Here is an 18,711-nt window from a genome sequence, read left to right as displayed (position 1 = left end):
ATTTGTATCATATTTTTTCCTTTATGTTGTATGTTGTTCTTCTCTGCCTGCTTCCATAATTTTCTTTTTAACTTTGGATTTCAGCATTTTGCCTACAATGTGTCTAGGTTTGACTTTCTTATTATTTATTTTTAGAGTTCATTGAGATTTTGGATGTTGTACCAAATATGGTAAGATTTTGGTTATTATTTCTTAAAATGTATTTTCTGCCCCATTCTGTCTGTCCTCTTTTTCTGAGACTCCAATTACACATATGTTAGAATACTTGATTTTGGCACATGGGCCTCAAACACTCCGATCACTTTCTTTCAATCATTTTCCTTTCTGTATTTTGACTGGATAATTTCTATTTCTATATCATCAAGTTCACTAAGTTTCCTTTAGCCATATTTACTCTGCTCTTAAACACATCCAGTGATTTTTTTTTCCCCTCTGTCACCACACTTTGCAATTTTAGAATTTCCATTGAATTATTTTGTGTAGTTTCTATTTCCCTGTTAAGATTCCATATATGTTCATTTCTTTTACATATATTTGCCTTATGTGTTTGAACATATTTATAACAGCTATTTTAAAGCCCTTGTCTGCTAATTATAATATTGAGTCACCTCAGGGTGGGTTTCCTTTGACTGATTTTGTTTTTCTTAATGTGGGTCACATTTTCCTGTTTTATCTAGTGATTTTTTTGTTAGGTATTGGACATTAACAATAATATGCTACAGAAGCCCTAAATTCTGTTACATTCCTCTGAAGAATGAATTTTGCAATAGCAGGCATGTACTTTGGCTAGTGTCAAACTGCCATGTGGTGGGTAGCAGCTAAAATCTGTGTTCAAGTATTTTAGCTTCCAACTGTGGTTTTTTTGCTGGGCTTCCTAAGGTATCATAGTATACGCTATTTGGTAGAAATCTAAGGATCTGGGAAAAGTTTTTATACAAATTTGGGGTTCATCCTTTTGCAACGCTTACCTCTCCAAAACTCATTCCCTAACTTTCTGGCTGCTCAGGCAACACCCAAAATGTTCTTACACTCAAGCGAATTATGGTTTTCTCCTACCAGAACCATATTTAGATTAGGCCACAAACTTCGAAATTACACCTGTTGTGATCCACCTTTTTTTTGCTGTTAAAATTTATTGGGGTGACACTTGTTAGTAAAATTACATAGGTTTCAAGGGTACAATTCCGTAATACATCATGTATATATCGCATTGCGTGCTCACCACTCAGAGTCAGTTCTCCTACCATCACCACATATTTGACCCCATTTACCCTCTTCTACCACCCTCCTCCCCCCTTACCCGCTGGTAACCAATAAATTGTCTGTGTCTATGAGTTTTTGTTTCTTCATTTGTTTGTCTTGTTCCTTTGATGCTTTCAGTTTTATATCCCACATATCAGTGAAGTCATATGGTTCTCGACTTTTTCTGTCTGACTTATTTCGTTTAGCATAATAATCTCAAGATCCATCCGTGTTGTCACAAATGGCACTATTTCATCTTTTGTTATGGCAGAATAGTCTTCCATTGTATACAAGTTCGGACAATCAAGTTCGCGAACTTTCCACCGTGCACTTACACGGTGGAAATTTTGCGAACTTAATTGTCCTAACTTTCGTATATACCACATCTTCTTTATCCAGTCATCTATCGAAGAACCCTTTGGTATTTCCATGTCTTGGCCATCGTAACTAAAGCCGCAATGAACATCAGAGCACATGTATCTTCATGGATAAATGTTTTCAGATTTTGGGGGTATATACCCAGGACAGGAATTTCTGGGTCATATAGTAATTCTATTCTTAATTTTAAGAGGAACCTCCACACTGCCTTCCATAGTGGCTGTACCAATCTGCCTTGCCACCAACAGTGGCACCACAGCCTCTCCAACACTTGTTATTACTTGTCTTGTTGATAATAGTCATTCTAAATGGTGTGAGGTAGTATTTCATTGTGGTTTTTATTTGCATTTCTCTGATGATTAGTGATGTTGAGCATCTTTTCATATGTCTATTGACCATATGTAATCCACCTTTTTAAAATCATACTCTCTCCCCTGAAAAGTAACTGCACGTTGTTTGGGGATTTTTGTGTGTGCTTGCTTTTTGTTCTGACTTTACATTGTCATTCACAGGAGGGTTCATCCTACCAAACCACTTCAGTGTTCCAAAAAGCCTGAAAGAACACTATGAATTTCAAATGTGTTATTTCTACAAACCATGGATATAGCTGCATAATTAAAATAATCCACAATTTCAAATTCTACCATCTCTAAACATCTCTAAAACCAGTAAATCTTGAGACCTACAAACATAAAAGTAAAACCAAAACCAAAACCCTGAAGAGTTAGCACTATTGAAAATTAATAATGTCATTTCCTATTTCTGCCTATAGTTGCTGAAATACAATGATTAAGTAGTAATTAATAGCAAAAACATTTTCACTGTAAAGAGAGAGAAATAATTTGATAATTTAATTAAAAGGTGAAATTTCTCCACTTTTCAAATTGAAAATCTAATGCAGCTCTGTCCAATAGAACTTTCTGTAACGCTGAAAATGTTTTATCTATGCCTTATATGGTAACCACTGGCCACAGGTAGACAGTGAGCACTTGAAATATGTCCAGTGTTAGTAAAAAACTGCATTTTTTAAATTCTAGTTAACTTTAAATAATTTAAATTTAAATAGTTACATATAGCTCATGCCTAATGTACTGAACAGCAGAGGTCTAGTGCAAATGAAACAAACAAGTGATTGAAATGAACAGGTAAAGTCATTGTTGAGATAATAGAGATTATTTTAATGCAGCCTAATAAATCAAGGAAATAAAGAATTCAGTCTCTTTATAATATAAAAATATTTTATTATTTTTCAGTATACCCTTCCCCCAAAAAAAATAGTCCATAGCATTTATACTGCTGCTGTTATAAACTGTGTGTTTAGGAACACAAAACAAACAACAACAAAAATAAAAAATTGTGAAATGAATTTATTAATAGACTAAAGATTTCATAATGTAGATTATGTAATAATTTATGGCCTTAAGTCAAGTTAAAACTTACCTGTAGTATACTTGAGTTATAATGTTACGAGTGGAGTCACATCTTACTTAGAGGTGAAGATTTCAGCTAAAGTGAAAAACAAGGTGATTTGAAGCATCCTTTGTATCCACTATAAAATAACGCATGGCACTCACTACCTCAATAAATTCACTATAGACCATTTTTCCTCTCAGACTGGAATGGATTATTGTTTCTGAGGCTGAGCAAAGGATGGTGCAGTTGTCTTATATTTAGAAGCCAAGCTGTGTGAATAACATGTTCTGTGTCTAGAGTCCCAGAATTCCACTCAGATACACCTGCTCTGAAACACAGGGGCTGTGGCCAGTTAAACAGCCAACAGTCTGCAGCCTCCCATCGCACTGTCAGCCCATGACAATGTGCACTGAGCAGAAGAGGAGAAGGGCACACTGCCCTGAACTAGCTCAATTCTTTTGCATAGTCTCTCTCTTTCTCGCTCAATTCCTCTCAGAAACTTATGTACTTGAAATTGAGCGAGTTAAGTGTGCAGATGTAAAACTCCATTATTATGCATTTGGAAAAATGTGGATGGAAACCAAAGTTTTGGGCCCTCATTGTTTGTGTTTCAGTTAGCCAGACTCCAAACGTCCTCCTTCTGTAACCGTACTAGAGAATTAAGGCTTTCGACTGCTCCTGGATTCACATGGAAAATAGACTAAAAATGTTAGGTCACCTCTGAGCACAATTACCAATCAGAAAGACTGACCAATTGAAAGCATCTCCTGACTGAGGTGTCAACACAATTTGTCTGCCATACTTCTGGTCTTAAGAATGCATTTATTTATGTATTTATTTATTTATTTATTTATTTATTTATTTATTTATTATTTGTGCATATGTGTGGGATTCCAGGTATTATTTTATTATTATTATTTGTTTCAGGTGTACAAAACAATGCAATAGTTAGACATTTGACCCCTCACAAAGTGGTAACCCCTTTGCCCCAATCTATTGCCCTCTGACATCATATATATCTATTACAATTCCATTGACTCTATTCCCTATGCTATACTCCATATCCCGTGACTATATATATTAAATTATAGTTGACATACAGTCAGAGTGCATTTAATCTGACATATTTCCTTTCTCTGTATGTGTCTGTTTCGGTGCCTATTAGAATCTTCAGGGTTACCCAAATGATGCAGTTACTACCTTGCTGTAGCAGAAATAAATAGAAGCCTTGATTACATTTTTCATCTCTTTTGGAAAGTCCTGATTTATAATAAAATAGTTCTAAATATGTTAGGAGGATAAGACGTACCTATCTTTAATTTCATTATGATGAACCCATTCTAAATGGCAGTATGTAATATTTATCTTTAAAAAGCTATCATATGGATACTTTTCTCTCCTTGACCAGTTGCTCACTCTTTCAATTTTTCGTTATGTAACTAATAGTGATAACACTAGTAATAGTACCAAAATGCACCAAGTACTTTACACGATATATAAAGTCATGATCTTGGCCTTCAGAAAAAACATCTTTACTCTTCAAGTACGAGTACTTTTAAATCTTAAATTGAACCTTTTACCAAAAGTACTTCTCTACAGTGATGAGAACTGGTTGGTTGACTATATTATTTGATAAGAAGAGTTGTGTTTTTATTTGAGTATGGGACAATTTTTCATTTTGAATTATTGCTTGCTTTTATTCCCATACAATTCCATTTTGAGCCTCCTGTGCATGCAAATTGCCTTATTTATTACCCAAAGATCTTGGCCCTATTGTTTGTGTGTTATCTCCAGTCCTTCAAGGTTATTTGACTTATCCCCATAAACTGAGTTTGTGACTTTCAACTCTCTTTTGTTTCTTCCTGTTAGTTATTTGCTTTTCCATCTCTCTGGTGTAAGATTGCCACTGTGCCACAGTTGAAACATGTTGCTTTCATTTCTTCTGCTATCATCCATAGTCTGAGAGCAGATATGTTTAGAAAATTGCTTTTTACTATTTACCTACCTTCTTTCCAAAAGCTTCTGTGATAGGGCTTTTTCTCCCCTCTAGTCAGAATACAGTGAGTGTCATGCAGAGTGTCGTGTGGGGTCTCTGGTCCCACTCTCCACATAAGAACGCAGGATATGGTGAGGCCAAAAAGGAACACCAACGGAGCCATAGATAGGGGAGTCACACCACTATATTCTCGCTGGCAGCTGGGTTGGAGACACAGGAAGCAGGAGCCCCACGATCTGCAACCTGCCGCCCACTTCTCTCTGCCAACCAACCTCACTTGCTAGCTGCAATCCGCCGTGCTAACTGTAATCCGTGCTTGCTCGCTCAGCCACCATCTTCTTGCTAGCCCCCATTTCCTGCTAGCGTAGCCACAGCAGTTATATTAGTGTCCAATGGCTCACTGGTTACAGCTGACGGCCAGCTAGCCAGAGCTGATGGCCATTTACTACCTGAGCCAGCACCTTTCCACATGAGGCTGAGAGACTGGAAACTGCACTCCTGGCTCTGTCCCCACAGTGAGTCGTTAGAGAAGACTCTTCAACAATCTGAACTGTTCCTCCCACTGATCCTCTCTAGAGTCTTCCTGCTCTGGAGAAATGCCTGGTTTCCTGTCCAGTTTGGATGGCGTGTCACATGGCCTCTGCTTTTGCATGCAGATAGAGGCTACACTTGGTATGCCTAAGTTCCATATTGGTGTGTATCCTGCAGTTGTTTTTTAATTATGTTGGATGTTTTCGTAAAGTCAAGAATACCTTTATTTTCAAGTCTTTATTCTTAGGAACTCAAAAGATGTTTTGATGTATTATCTTATGTGTCTCTTACTTTTCTTTGAGGAGAGAGTGAGAGTGATACATATACAGAGGGTGCCAAAAAACATACGCACATTTTAAGAAAGGAAAAAAACTATTAAAATTGTAATACTCAACATATACCGATAACAAAAGATGAATACAAGTCATGTTTGACTTCTGCAATTACAAGAGGTGTTCAACGTGGTTACCATCGGTGTCCAGACACTTCTGATTACGGCCAACTACTGCTTGAGCAATGTTGACCAAAGTGTCCACTTGTCCACATTTTTTTGGCACCCCCGGTAGGTAAATCATGTTCTACCTCAACTGAAAATTGTACAGTCATTTCTCTTCCACATTTCACTTCTGTTGAAAGCAGCTTGCAAGATCATTTGTGCTAAAAGAAGCCACCAAAATTTGTCCATTGATCCAATGGGTGTGCTTTTCAATCCCCATGACAAGCCAGGCCATGAAGGTAGAATGGCACATGTACACTCCCTGAAGTCATCTGCAGGCATGGCATGGACAGGGGAACGGAACAGGGACAGTGGGGAGTCACAAATCCACTGTCTGTGCTTTGTGGTACGCATTAAGGGATCAGAGCAGGAGTCCTATGACCTCACTCTCTCTCTAAGCAATCAAGTTGGTGAGGACTCTAGAATCTTTATAAGAAAATCACTTAGAAAAGACTCCCTCCTCCTCCAGTTCCACAAATAGCAGCACTGGCTAAGGATCCTAGACCTTAGCATCTATACCACAAAAATGCAACTGAAACTCGTATTTATACCACCAGAGTTGGTGTTTCTGAGAATTACAGATTAACTAAATGACTTACTATCTCTATGACCTCTGATAATTTACTTAGCCTCCCAGAATTGGTTTCTCCATAGTACCACTATAAGGATTAAATGAGATAGTGCTCAAGACACGCCCAGGCTAAGAGCTTGATAAACGACTGTTGTTCCTGCAAATGCTGCTGATAATAACCATGCGAGTTTCCCATCTACTTCACAGACCAAGGGATTGTGTATCACGGCTCAGGAGTTGGGAAGTGCAGAATGACAATGAGTTTTTTACACCTTGTCAGAAACAGGCCAAGAACACTTGGTGCGTTGGCTGGCAGGGCAGAAAGTTAAATCATGAAATGAAACTGGACAGGGAGACAGGAGGTGACAGAAGAGGTGGAGGAGGAGGGGAACTGGCAGATTTTGGCACGGGAAGTATAATGCAAAGCTGGGGCGAGCAGCGTCCTTAAAGAGGACAGCATTGTGACTGGCAGATAAAATCTCTGCTTGTATCCTGCTCCTCTAGCGCTTGCCACCAATGTATGAGTTCCTCGCGGTCAGAGGAGCTCAGACCCTCTTCTTCGCTGTTTGGCCCAAGAGAGGAAAAGTGGACCTTTATTGGGGTGGGGCTCCACGTGGTAGATGCTAAGAGGACTGGTGGAGTCTTCCAACCAGTTACTGAGACAAGAGCAAATACATGATTGTAGGTGTTTCCATAGCTCCCATGTTGAGGGCCTACCAGATTCCTCATGGCTGTCGGGTATCTGTATAACCACCCTCAAAGAGGAGTAGAGGATATGCACACTCAGCACACAGAGGTCTCCCAGGAGCACCACGTTACACCCTGGGCCTCTGGTCCGCACTTGGTCCTCGACAGGGCTGGGTCTGGGGACATCATGGCGGGCTTGTCTTCTGTACCTTCCCATGGTGACTACTACCATTCTTTTAATTAAAGATTGAAATAATTTCTACTAGGCTAACAATTAAAAAGAAAAAACAACAAAACAGCAATTGTTCAGAACGAATAGAATAAGGCAAGCCAAATCGAGATGGTAAATATTTAAATGTAAGTCATTTTTAGATATTTGAAACCAAGTAATGGGCTAGCAAAACATTTCTTGTTGCTCTCTAATTGAACACAGATTCCAGAAAATACTGTATCTTGCAGGCTGCTTTTACTTGGGAAACCAAAAAACTCTTATTCGCTATGTTTCCTTAGTCAAGAAGTAGGAGTGTCATGTCAATGAAGTTAACTGTTAAGAACAAAGTATTTTAACTTCAGATTGTCATTCAAGAAACTTCTTTAAAAAAAATTGGCAGTTGTCATTTAATATATGATGTGATCTAAAAGCATATTATTTTTTAATGTTACCTAGGAGATTTCATCAGCTTCGTGACATTCTTAATCTTTGGTATAATTGTCTAAATTGATAGAACATCTTTTATTAAACTGAGAGAGGCACATTCTGCCCTTTTGTAAGTCAAGTAAACAGGTGTGATTATTCAGGGCTCTGAGTTCTCACTTCCTTTGTCTCCCCCCCCCCCTTTTTTTAACCCTCCTAAAATTCTCTGATAATGATAAAAGTGACATTGTTTTAAAAGATAAGAAGTACCAGAATTATTTTCTCCCTGACCTTTATAGCTTCTAGAACAAGCAGTTTCTGTTAACAAAATAGTTCAAGCTTTTTCTTACAAAGGATATTGTTCCACAAGAAAAACATTTATTGTTCCTGATAAGGGAAGTTATTAAGCCCTCATCTTTGCTCAGGAAACCATTCAACCAAAATAAAGTCGGGGAGTATTTTAAGGGCTACTGAGGAAAACACTGAAAGAAAGAATGGAAAAAATTCCATAGGTTACATTATCTGCAGGTATTCATGTAGTTTTAAAAATGTGTGCCTTATTGAAACAAGACAGGTTTCAAGGATAATTCTTGGCAGCCTTTCGATAAAAGCAGCACATTTACACAGCTAAAGTTTAATGTGTTAAAAGTAAGTTTTGTAAAAAGAATTATTGGGAGAATGGGAATAGAACAATTACATAGAGTTAAAATTGTATAGGTTAGCCATGCTTAAACCTCTGAAACTGGCTGTTCTGATTCAGTTTCCATTGCCTTCTAAACCTAAATCTGTGTGTTTTCATTAAAAATGTTCATTCTGAAAGTCAGTGTACATTCAAAGGTGCATTCACCAGTGAGTGGTCAGCTGCCTTCATCATTTTTTCTGGGGCTTCAAATCAAGCAAGCGTGATCTATGTATCCTTGCAGGTTGCGTAGTCTGGGACAATAGGGTACCGTTGTTACTAATTCTTAAGGAACTACAGACGACATGGCTGTGAAAGCAAAGTTATACTACAAACCTCTCCCCTGTTACCAAAAAAGTGGGAGTGGGGTTGCGTTGCTTTTGCACTATTTTTGACTCAGCAGGAAGTTACAGTCAGGGTAAAGGCGTGAAGGGTGTTAGAGCCACATAAAAGGGAGCGTACATTGACAAATAATAAGATTCATTAAGGAAAATAATAGAAGAGGCAGTAATAGTCATTAACTCCAGAATTCCTAAGTTCAGATTTCGACTTCATAATAAGATTTGCGGTTATGCCACAGTTTTTAACATTGTGCAGCTTTTAAAAAAAAATTATTTTCTTAAACAATGATTGGCTTTGAATGTTAGGATATGCAAATACACATAAAAGGCTGGGTTTACTGACCATTTCTTTGTGTTTGAGTATATGTTTCTATATGGCATAATATTTCCACTTGCACTGGTTTCCTGGCATGAAAATGTTTATTGCGCTCATTAGCTAAGAGGGTATCGGCACTGGTCCAATGAACACAGATCTGCCTTCTGATTCCAGCCATTAAATTGCAATGGGATTCACAGGCTTAACATTGTGGGTGTGAGAATAATAAAATGGAGCTCCATCTTTAGCCCAGTTACCATGGATGCAGTTAAAGGTCATAGTGCCAGCTGCTAACTAGTTGCCTTTTGAGCTGAGCTTCCCCTCCTGCTCTGTGCTTTCCAGCATGTTCCTATAGGTCTGTCACGGAATACCTGCACCAACTTTGGTGACCCCCCCAAACCTCTTCTTTAAGACAACAGGCTCCCTCTTTTCAAGACAATGTTTGCCATGGACCTCTTCTTTTATGTATGTATTATAGACATGATATAGAATCGGAAGGTAAAGGCTTTAATCAAAATACAAATTGCTGTTGCTACAGTATCCTGAATTACTTTCTCATTTTTTGCACACCACTCTACATTTCCACTATATATATATATATATATATATATATATATATATATATATATATATGGTAAATTCCCATCTCCGTTTAAACTGGTAATGGGTTCAGGCACTGAAGCATTCACAACGTCAAACATCAACTTCTTCTTCATTCGGCCCAAAGTCCTGGGAGTTAATTCCTTGTACTGCATGAGGTGTCAGGGTAATTACCGCTGATCAGCCCTATTTCTCCCCGAGCTGCCCTGCTTCGCGGGGGCCCCCCTGTTTACTGATGCACCACCACAGCACCACCGCGTTTTCATTCAGCCAAGCTTCTTAATCGAAAGGGTTTGGACAATGTCGGATTTTCAAAAAGAAGAAGTGGGGGAAAAAAATTAAAAGTAGTCAAGCAAAATATAGTGCCTGGTAAGAAACCTGAAAGCTCTACAGAATATTTCCTGATGTCAACACTTTATTTCAATCGGTTTAAAAACTCCTATTCATTTTCAAAAGAAGGTACTGTGAGCCTTTCCTTGGACAACCTAACTACGTGATCACATTTTGAAATATTTGGGAAATGTACAGCTAAAAAAAAGAAAACACTTTGGGAAAGTTTTTTGTCTTGCTTCTATTTAGATAGAAATCCAAACTATGTGTAGCTATATAAGCCAGAATACAAAGAAACTTACCCCCCCCCAAAAAAATGCTGTGCCCCTCTGTTTTAAATATACATTTATATAACTTGTCATTTCATAAAAATAAATTAAGTATTATATGAGCCAAATGTTTCAATTCCACACAAGAGTGGTTTCTGGGACTCTTGGCAGAATGCCACTTTATTCATTTTTATTTCAAACACAATGTGAAGTCTTTAATTTTAATATACTTTGTAACTATAACGGTTATAAGGCATATACTGTATTAATTCATCCCCATCCTTTTTCTGGTCCTGGGCAGATTTCCCTGAGGAACAGAAAGATGCATTGATTCCATGTATCTTACACACTTTAGAAGATTGTGGCAGAGTGGAGTGGGAGTACAGAACAGGGAGAAAGAGAGAATTGGGAGCTGGGCTCTCGGGGCTCAGAGCCCTCAAAGTGGCCCTTCCAGGTCCCTGGTCTCTGGGTTCAAGGGATGGCTGGTACAAAGGCAAAGCATGTGGTCTAGAGGGGAGTAAAAGCCACAGCTGCCAGCTGGGGCATTTCCCCAGCTCGGGTCCCTGCACACCTCCCTGGAGAGCCGTCTCTCAGCCTCTTGCAGCTCTTCTGTCTGAACAAGAAGAGTACTGGTTAGTCAGCTGACGGGAGCCTCTGTAACTGCCCCATGTGATGGCAGTGTGGTGATGGGCCAAATCCTTCTCCACAGATCCTTTATCCTCTGAACTCCACTAGCCAACAGTCAGAGAACCAAGCAGGGGAAGAACACCAGGAGAATTCGGTCTCATTTAAGCCGAGAGACTCTGCCAGGAAAAGCAGAGGCTGATCCACAGTAAGAGGGAACAGAGTGGCAAGGACAAATACATATGTAAATCTATTAATCCCCAGTGATAGTCCTGAGGTTCCACAGTGACCTCAGTAACAGAGTGGCATTTCTTCATTAAAGGGGCTGGTGGAGGGGGCAGGAGAGAGGAGTGATTTTCATAAGCTATAAGGCTGTATTCTTGGGGGCACCGGAATAATATATTTCCAGCTATCATGGAGACTTCAGCTCGACTCTCCCTCTGCCACACTTCTAATCAGAGAATTTCTTCCTGTGCCTTGTTTACTGTTGATATTTTCTGGCTGATTGGAGAGGAATGACATTTTGACAATTTACTGTAGCAGTAAGCGCTGTACAAACAAAAGGTGCTGATGAAAACTGGAACCCATTATTATGTAAATGACGGCTGAGTAACACAGAATCCATCTCCCAGTCACCATCGTTGAGACCAGTTTTACTCAATGATAATAATTTTCATGATTGCCGACTTCAGAGTGATCAGAAATATGCTTTAGCTGTTGCATTTATCTACTGCTGGTACTTGACCCTTAATTAAATTCTGAAACTTTTTTATATAATAAAGTAAAATACAGCTGACACTTCTGTTCAAACAAAGGGGCTCAAACACAGAGCTACCAAATAAGATAAAGGTATTTCAGTCTTACCTCGCTGTATTTATAGTAAACAAGGATTGTACAGCGTGTTTTAAAAGCGAGCCTAAAGTTTAAAACGCAGATGTGTGTTTTCAAGTAATTTCAATTCTGTATTTCAACTCTGCTCATCTTAAATGATGCTGGATCCCAGCTAGCTCATCTTGGACACGTCATAATAATAATAAAAAAAAAAATCTATCTGAAAGACATGTAAATGTGCTCCGAAAATAAACTCTGTGGGTTCTTTAAATCTTCCGTCATAATATCTAGACTATTCAAAGCTTCCAAACGCGGCCGCTTATTAAGACCCACACAGCTTGGTAAGCAGGCATTGAGTTTCGTCAAGGAATATTTTCTTCATAAATGTGTTCTTGTCTTAAAAGGAGAAATCCAAGGCAAATTTTAAAAAGCGTTTTTGACTTTAATGAAAAATTGATTGGCTAAAACAGATGTCAAAGTGAAAGTACAAAGAGCCAGGCATCATGCCGGTATCAGCTGTTTTTTAAGAATGGCTGACAGGAGAAGACACTGCCTCATGTGTTCTCTTGAAACTCTGCTCATACTCCAGAGCATTTATTACATTGGAGTTTCCTCACTCTTTCAGAGTAGGAAAAAAAGATCTTCATTTTCAATATGGTAATAAGTACAAGTCAGTTTAAAGGGAGCAACAGTCTGAGCCCGTTTTTAATATTTCCTTAGATACAACCCTTTCTAACCAGACGGCTGGCAGAGCCAATGAGCTAAGAAGGTAATTACTTAAGTGGATTTCATGAAGAGTAGAAAGATGATTGTGCCACATTAAATAACAATTGTGTCCTTAATGATGTGTTGGTCTCTAATGCAAATATCCCTCCACCATCACGGGCAGGGGCTCCGGTGTACCTTTCTAATGACTCCACTGGCTTCTGTCCCCCTACCCCAGCTGGGGTATTCCGAGCCTGTGTAAACACCAAGTGAGCTGGTATATTTTTTTAGACTGCAGTGCCTGCAGCTGCGTGGTCATTGATAAATTGGCTATGAATTACCGAAATACTTCATATGAATATAAACATTGTTGTAGTTTTGTGGCTTGAGAAAAAGAAGAAAGAAACGTACTTGTCTGGACAGAGAAGACTGCAATTCCACAACACTGCCTTCCAGAAGTTTTCCTCTTGGTGGAGTGTAAAGGCCCAGTTTACAGGAAATCTAGTAAGATGACCCCAGAGAGTATGAGGAGGATATGAATGTGGTAAGAAAAAAACCCGTTATTGAAAAGAGAATTTTTTTCAAGAAACTGAATAAAGCGTGGTTTCACATCTAGGTATTCTCTTGTAGAGAAGCAGGAAATAATAATATAGCCTATTCGATTGTATTCCTTTAGAATGTATAGTATTCTCAGCATCTGTGTCCGCTGGACTTGCGTAGAGACATCAGGGAAGGACACCATAATAAATATATCCAAGATCAGAATTAGGATTCACGTGAGATGCTACCTAACCTCAGCAGAAGAAATTTCTTTTTTTTTTTTTGTTTTTGTTAAGTTTTATTGGGGAATATTGAGGAACAATGTGTTTCTCCAGGGCCCATCAACTCCAAGTTGTTATCCTTCAATCTAGTTGTGGAGGACGCAGCTCAGTTCCAAGTTCAGTCACTGTTTTCAATCTTTAGTTGCAGGGGGCACAGCCCACCATGTAGGAATTGAACCGGCAACCTTGTTGTTGAGAGCTCACGCTCTAACCAACTGAGCCATCCAGCACCCCCTCCAGGAGCTTAGCGGCAGCTCTTTGTCTTCAATCTAGTTGTGGAGGGCGCAGCTCACTGGCCCATGTGGGAATCAAACCAGCAACCCTGTTGTTCAGAGCTCGTGCTCTATCCAACTGAGCCATCCGGCTGCCCAGAAATTTCACAGCAATGTAAACTTGAGAGAGAAAAAGAAAACAAAACAAAAGATGCAAAGGCTAATTAACCCATGGCTATGACTGCTCTTGGATGCATTATAATGATTATTTCCTCGATAGCGCGTAATAGTATCTCTTTGTAGATATGCATATTAAGTGTCTACGAGGTCATTTATTTCCTGATGTTAAAGTTAACAAATGTGATTGCAAGTGATATAATTCAAGCAAAACATGCAAAATACAATAATCAGTTCAAATGTGGAGAAAATCCTTTGCACTAAATCCTAGCTCTTTGATTAGTCTTGTACCCATTTCAGAGAACAGATATAAGATACCTAAAATCAGAAAATTCTCTGAAACTTCACTATAAGTTAAACACATTTGGGAAGTGAAAGGAACAAATCTGTCTTATCTGTTTTGTTGGTTTGTGTTATTCATGGAGTGAAGACATTTAGATAAGAATAGATCACTGAAATGGAGATGTGTGTGCTACAGGGAAACCAGGACATATAGCTCAGGTGGCAAGATGCTGTGTCGTTCTGAGATGGGACTTCAGAAATAACTATCACAAATTCAAATGCCGTAATCGTGAGTGAGGGCCGTGCATTGTGCCAAGCAGCTGGCTTTGCAGATATACGAACATGGCCCCTGAGATGAGAAGGAAGAGGAGGCGGTTACCAGTTACAGGGTCCTGTGCTGGGATCCATCAGATGCTGCCTTACCTGATGCTTGCTTCTGTTCCCAGCCATCTGTGACATAAGGAATTGGATCCCACAGAAGGCTGCGTAACTCTCCTGCTTTCTCAGAGCCTGTGTCTAACCCACGTGTGACGGACTCCAAAGCAAGACTTGTTTACAGCATGTTCTGATCCAGTGGGTGGGAGATGTGTCAATGCTGTGTCCAGATGCAAAAACAGAGACTCAACCAAGCACTTCAGGAAGCTCAAAAAGGAAGCAATGCAAGGAAGGGTAAGAATGGTCGCAGAGCCCACCTCTCCTCCCGAATACTCTTTTTAAACCAATAGGAACAACTCATACTGGACAGTAAGTAGTCTAATTGTTTAGCAAGTATTTTGTACATATTTAAATGTGTTGTGCCCTTTTTACAGACAAGAGGAATAACATGGATAAAATTAATTATTTCTCTAAAGTTAAATGAATTATATAGCTGGAAATGGGAGAAAAGCCATGGACACTTCCACTGGTGATAGTGGTATCTGCCTTCCTTTGTCACCATATCTGATTATCAAATTGGCTTCCTAGGTTTGTCTGCTGTGATCATTTCAGGGACATGCTCAGGTGGGAGGAACAAAGTATGGTACACGACATGTAAACTGCTTCAAAATATCTTGGACACGCTTCTTTTTTTTTTTTGAAAAAAAGGGGGTGGAATCTATCTGAACAATAATACCAATTATGATTATTATTTAGAGCTTATTGTGTGGCAGGCACTGTTCTTAAGTTTTGATGTATATTAACTTCTCAAAACAACCCTATAAGAGAGGTTCTTTTATTTCCATCCCCCTTTTACAGATGAGGGAACTAAGCCACCAAAAGCAAGTGACTTGCTGGAGGCCATGTAGCTGGAAAGTGTAGGGCCAGGATCAGAACCTGGGATGCGTATCCGAGCCTGGATCACTGAGCCACACTGCCTCCTACAAAAGCAATGACCCATTTCTCAGAGCAACCCATCCCAGACCATGGGCAACATGGAGGTCATAGATGTTGATTAAAGTCCTATTGTGAATGGGCTGAAATGTTTCATTCCTTTTATTATAACTTATTTGGATGTATACTTTTTATTTTCTCACCATCCAGGTACACAATGCAAATTAATGTCCACAAAATGTGCATCTTACCCTCACACTAAAATACAATAAAATATCAACTTAGATGCAGTGGTATCTAGGCTTATCCATATCAGATTTAGTGTGTTTCTGTATTGCAGCTGAATTTATTATCTAACTATTTGATGCCAATGAACGAATCCATATGAAGGACCCTTGCAAAACAATTTACTCCTGAAGCACTTCAGGAAAAGACATAAATGTATTATAATAATAAACCAGCAGAAGATATAAAATTCTTTTGGGTGGAGTTGTAAATTATAGTACTCACTCGAAACATTTGAGAAAGTAAACTTTTCCATCTTTCAGTGATTTCTGAATTTCTCTGATTCTGGAGCATATGACAACATTCTTCCTCCTTCACCACCGAGGAGGAACCACCATCTTTGGTGTCATTCCCATATAGCCCCTCAGACTGGGACACAGTGGAGACAACCCTTTGCCTTCAGGAACTGGCCCCTCACTGTCTCCAGCTTGCACTCTGGATCCTTAGGAGGCAGGGGGTACAGGACCTACTGAATTGGGACACAGCATCCATTGGCATGTAACTGGAGTAAATGCTTGTCACATATATTGATAACTTTTAGTGCATGTTTACTGTGTACCTAACATCGTTACTTCCTGTCCCTCCCTAAAGCATGGAGAGAGAGTTCAGAGCAGCTCTCTTTCTGAGCACGCTGGCCTGTAGCTCCCCGAAGGCTTATGGGAAGAGGCACCTTCTCCAAATGCAAACAGGAGCCCTAAACTATATCAGAGCCTCTTGACTTTCTTCCACATGGTGCTCTCTATTTGTGCTCCCAGGAAGCAGACACAGAGATGAAACCTATGGTGCAGGAGGGTTAGAGGGAGATCTTCAGGGACCAGCATGGTGGGGGAAGGGAATAGAGCAGGACTAGGCAGAGGGAGAAGCTGAGCTGCCTGCACTGTTAACAGAATCCCAGCTGACCTCACGGAGCTCTTTCAAAGACGTCCCAAGGTAGAGCAAGGGGATCAGGCCTTTACACCCCTACATCAGCCTATCACTGATATGGAATGACCCGGGAAGAGGCATGACCTTGAGCAAAGCAGCTCTCACGAGCTGATTTCAGGAGAAGGTGACAGTTGACAGCTATCTGCTAGCACTTTGCCCAGCCGGCAGAATGAGAGATGTGGGAAGCACAGCATAATGTCTACTCTACTTTCCATATCTCATCTTCAACCTGTGCTATCTATGTTATTAAATGGGGAGCAAATGAACCCAGAGACTTAGCAACTCTCCGAGCAGGACAGGATCTTAGAGGCACCCAAGTTGGTGTCCCCTCAGTGTAAGAATCGCTCCTACAGTGCCCCAAACAGTGCACCATCTAGTTTCAATTTGGAAACTTCTAGGGACAGAAGCTCTAGATGTTACACGGTTTTTCCTTCTATTGGGCCAAATCTTCTAGGTAGAAATTGCTTCTTGATACCTAGTGATTTTATTGACAAATTATTGGCAGTGCAGTTGAGACAAGGAAAGAGTAGTCTGTTTGTGCAAATTCATTTGAAACAAGGGCTGAAATAATGGACAAGATATTTATTCATTTCCTCTAACTTATTCTACAAGCTCTTTTCCAGAGTGGTCAAAGTGATCTTTTTAAATGAAGGTCAGATCAGGACCTTTCTAGGCTCAAACCCCTCCTGGCTCATAGTCCCGTATATTCTGGAGGCTGATCGTGGCTCAGCCCTCACCTCCTGTCTTCCGCTCTCCCCTTGGCCACTTCACTCTTTCTGCTGCTCTGCACACGCTTGTAACTCATTCTACTTCAAGCCTTTGTACTTGCTGGGGAATCTACCGTCTGATGCCCTATTTGCTGGAGCACCTACCATGATACTACCCCCAGACTTTTGCAAGACTCTCTTCAAATGCCAGCTTTTCAGAAGGGCTTTCTGATGCCTCCCACCCACACCGTCTCAGAAGAGCTCCTCACCCTCTCCACCCTCTCATTCTGCTTGTTGACTCTTATTAATTTCTGGTAAAGAGTGTGTGTGTGTGTGTGTGTGTGTGTGTGTGTGTGTGTAGAAAGTTTGCTCACCACTATATCTCTAAGCTCTTAGAACAGTTTCTAGCACATGGGAACATTAAATAAATATTTGTTCAGTGAAGACATAAAGAAAAAAATAAACAAATATAGCCAAAAAGTTATAGATAATATAGTTTATAAGTTACTAAAATTTCTAAGGAGTTGATAAGAAGAAACCTCTGCTCAATGAAAATCTTCCAATAAATGGAAATAAAAAAGTTATTCTACTAAATTCTAATCAAAGAGAACTTATCTCAGTTAATTTATAGGCACTATATTGTAAATTCCTTGAGGCCAGGAACCAGGTTTCAATCCTGATTTATCCCCCACAATCCCTAGCTTGGTACCATGAATGTATTTGGCACCCACTAAATGTTTTCTGAACTTAATTAATTTAGTATATCAATAAACCTCATGATTAAAACAAAGACTTCCGGTCACCTGACGCCATCATAAATGAAGAAAGCCAGCCTGTTTCAAGTGTGATTACTTTTTTTCTTGATCACCTTTAATAGTATTAGACTAGTGCACCAATTTTTCTCAACGTGTTTGTAGATACAGAGTTAGGAAAAAAACATTAAATATTGCATTGCTATTTCAGAGAATTTGCTAACTTCCATTGGAATGAAAGGCCCATTCAGTGGAAGTCAGAAGGACTAGCCCATGAACAGCATTTATGGGGTGGGCTATGTACTCAGGCCCACGGTGGGCAAAGGGGCTGTCTTAATGATCCAGAGGAATGCTGAGGATACACTTGGCTGCTGGAGGGAGGTTGTGTGGGGAGTTTGGCTGAGTTCCTTTATTTTAATTTGGTAAACCAGCCACTCTACCTCCTCATGAGAAATTGGTACAGTGTGTTTTGAAGCAAATAAATAACTGATCCTGAGTCTCCGCTTCTAGGATAAACACTCCCCCAGAAATGCCACGAGAAGTGTGTTTAGCACAGCTTAGCGTCCCTTCCACCACAACTTTGGGACACATTGCCCATGA

Source organism: Rhinolophus ferrumequinum, chromosome 13 (assembly GCF_004115265.2).
Source record: "Rhinolophus ferrumequinum isolate MPI-CBG mRhiFer1 chromosome 13, mRhiFer1_v1.p, whole genome shotgun sequence".
NCBI classification, from domain to species: Eukaryota; Metazoa; Chordata; class Mammalia; order Chiroptera; family Rhinolophidae; genus Rhinolophus; species Rhinolophus ferrumequinum.
Note: the sequence above shows the minus strand (reverse complement) of the source record.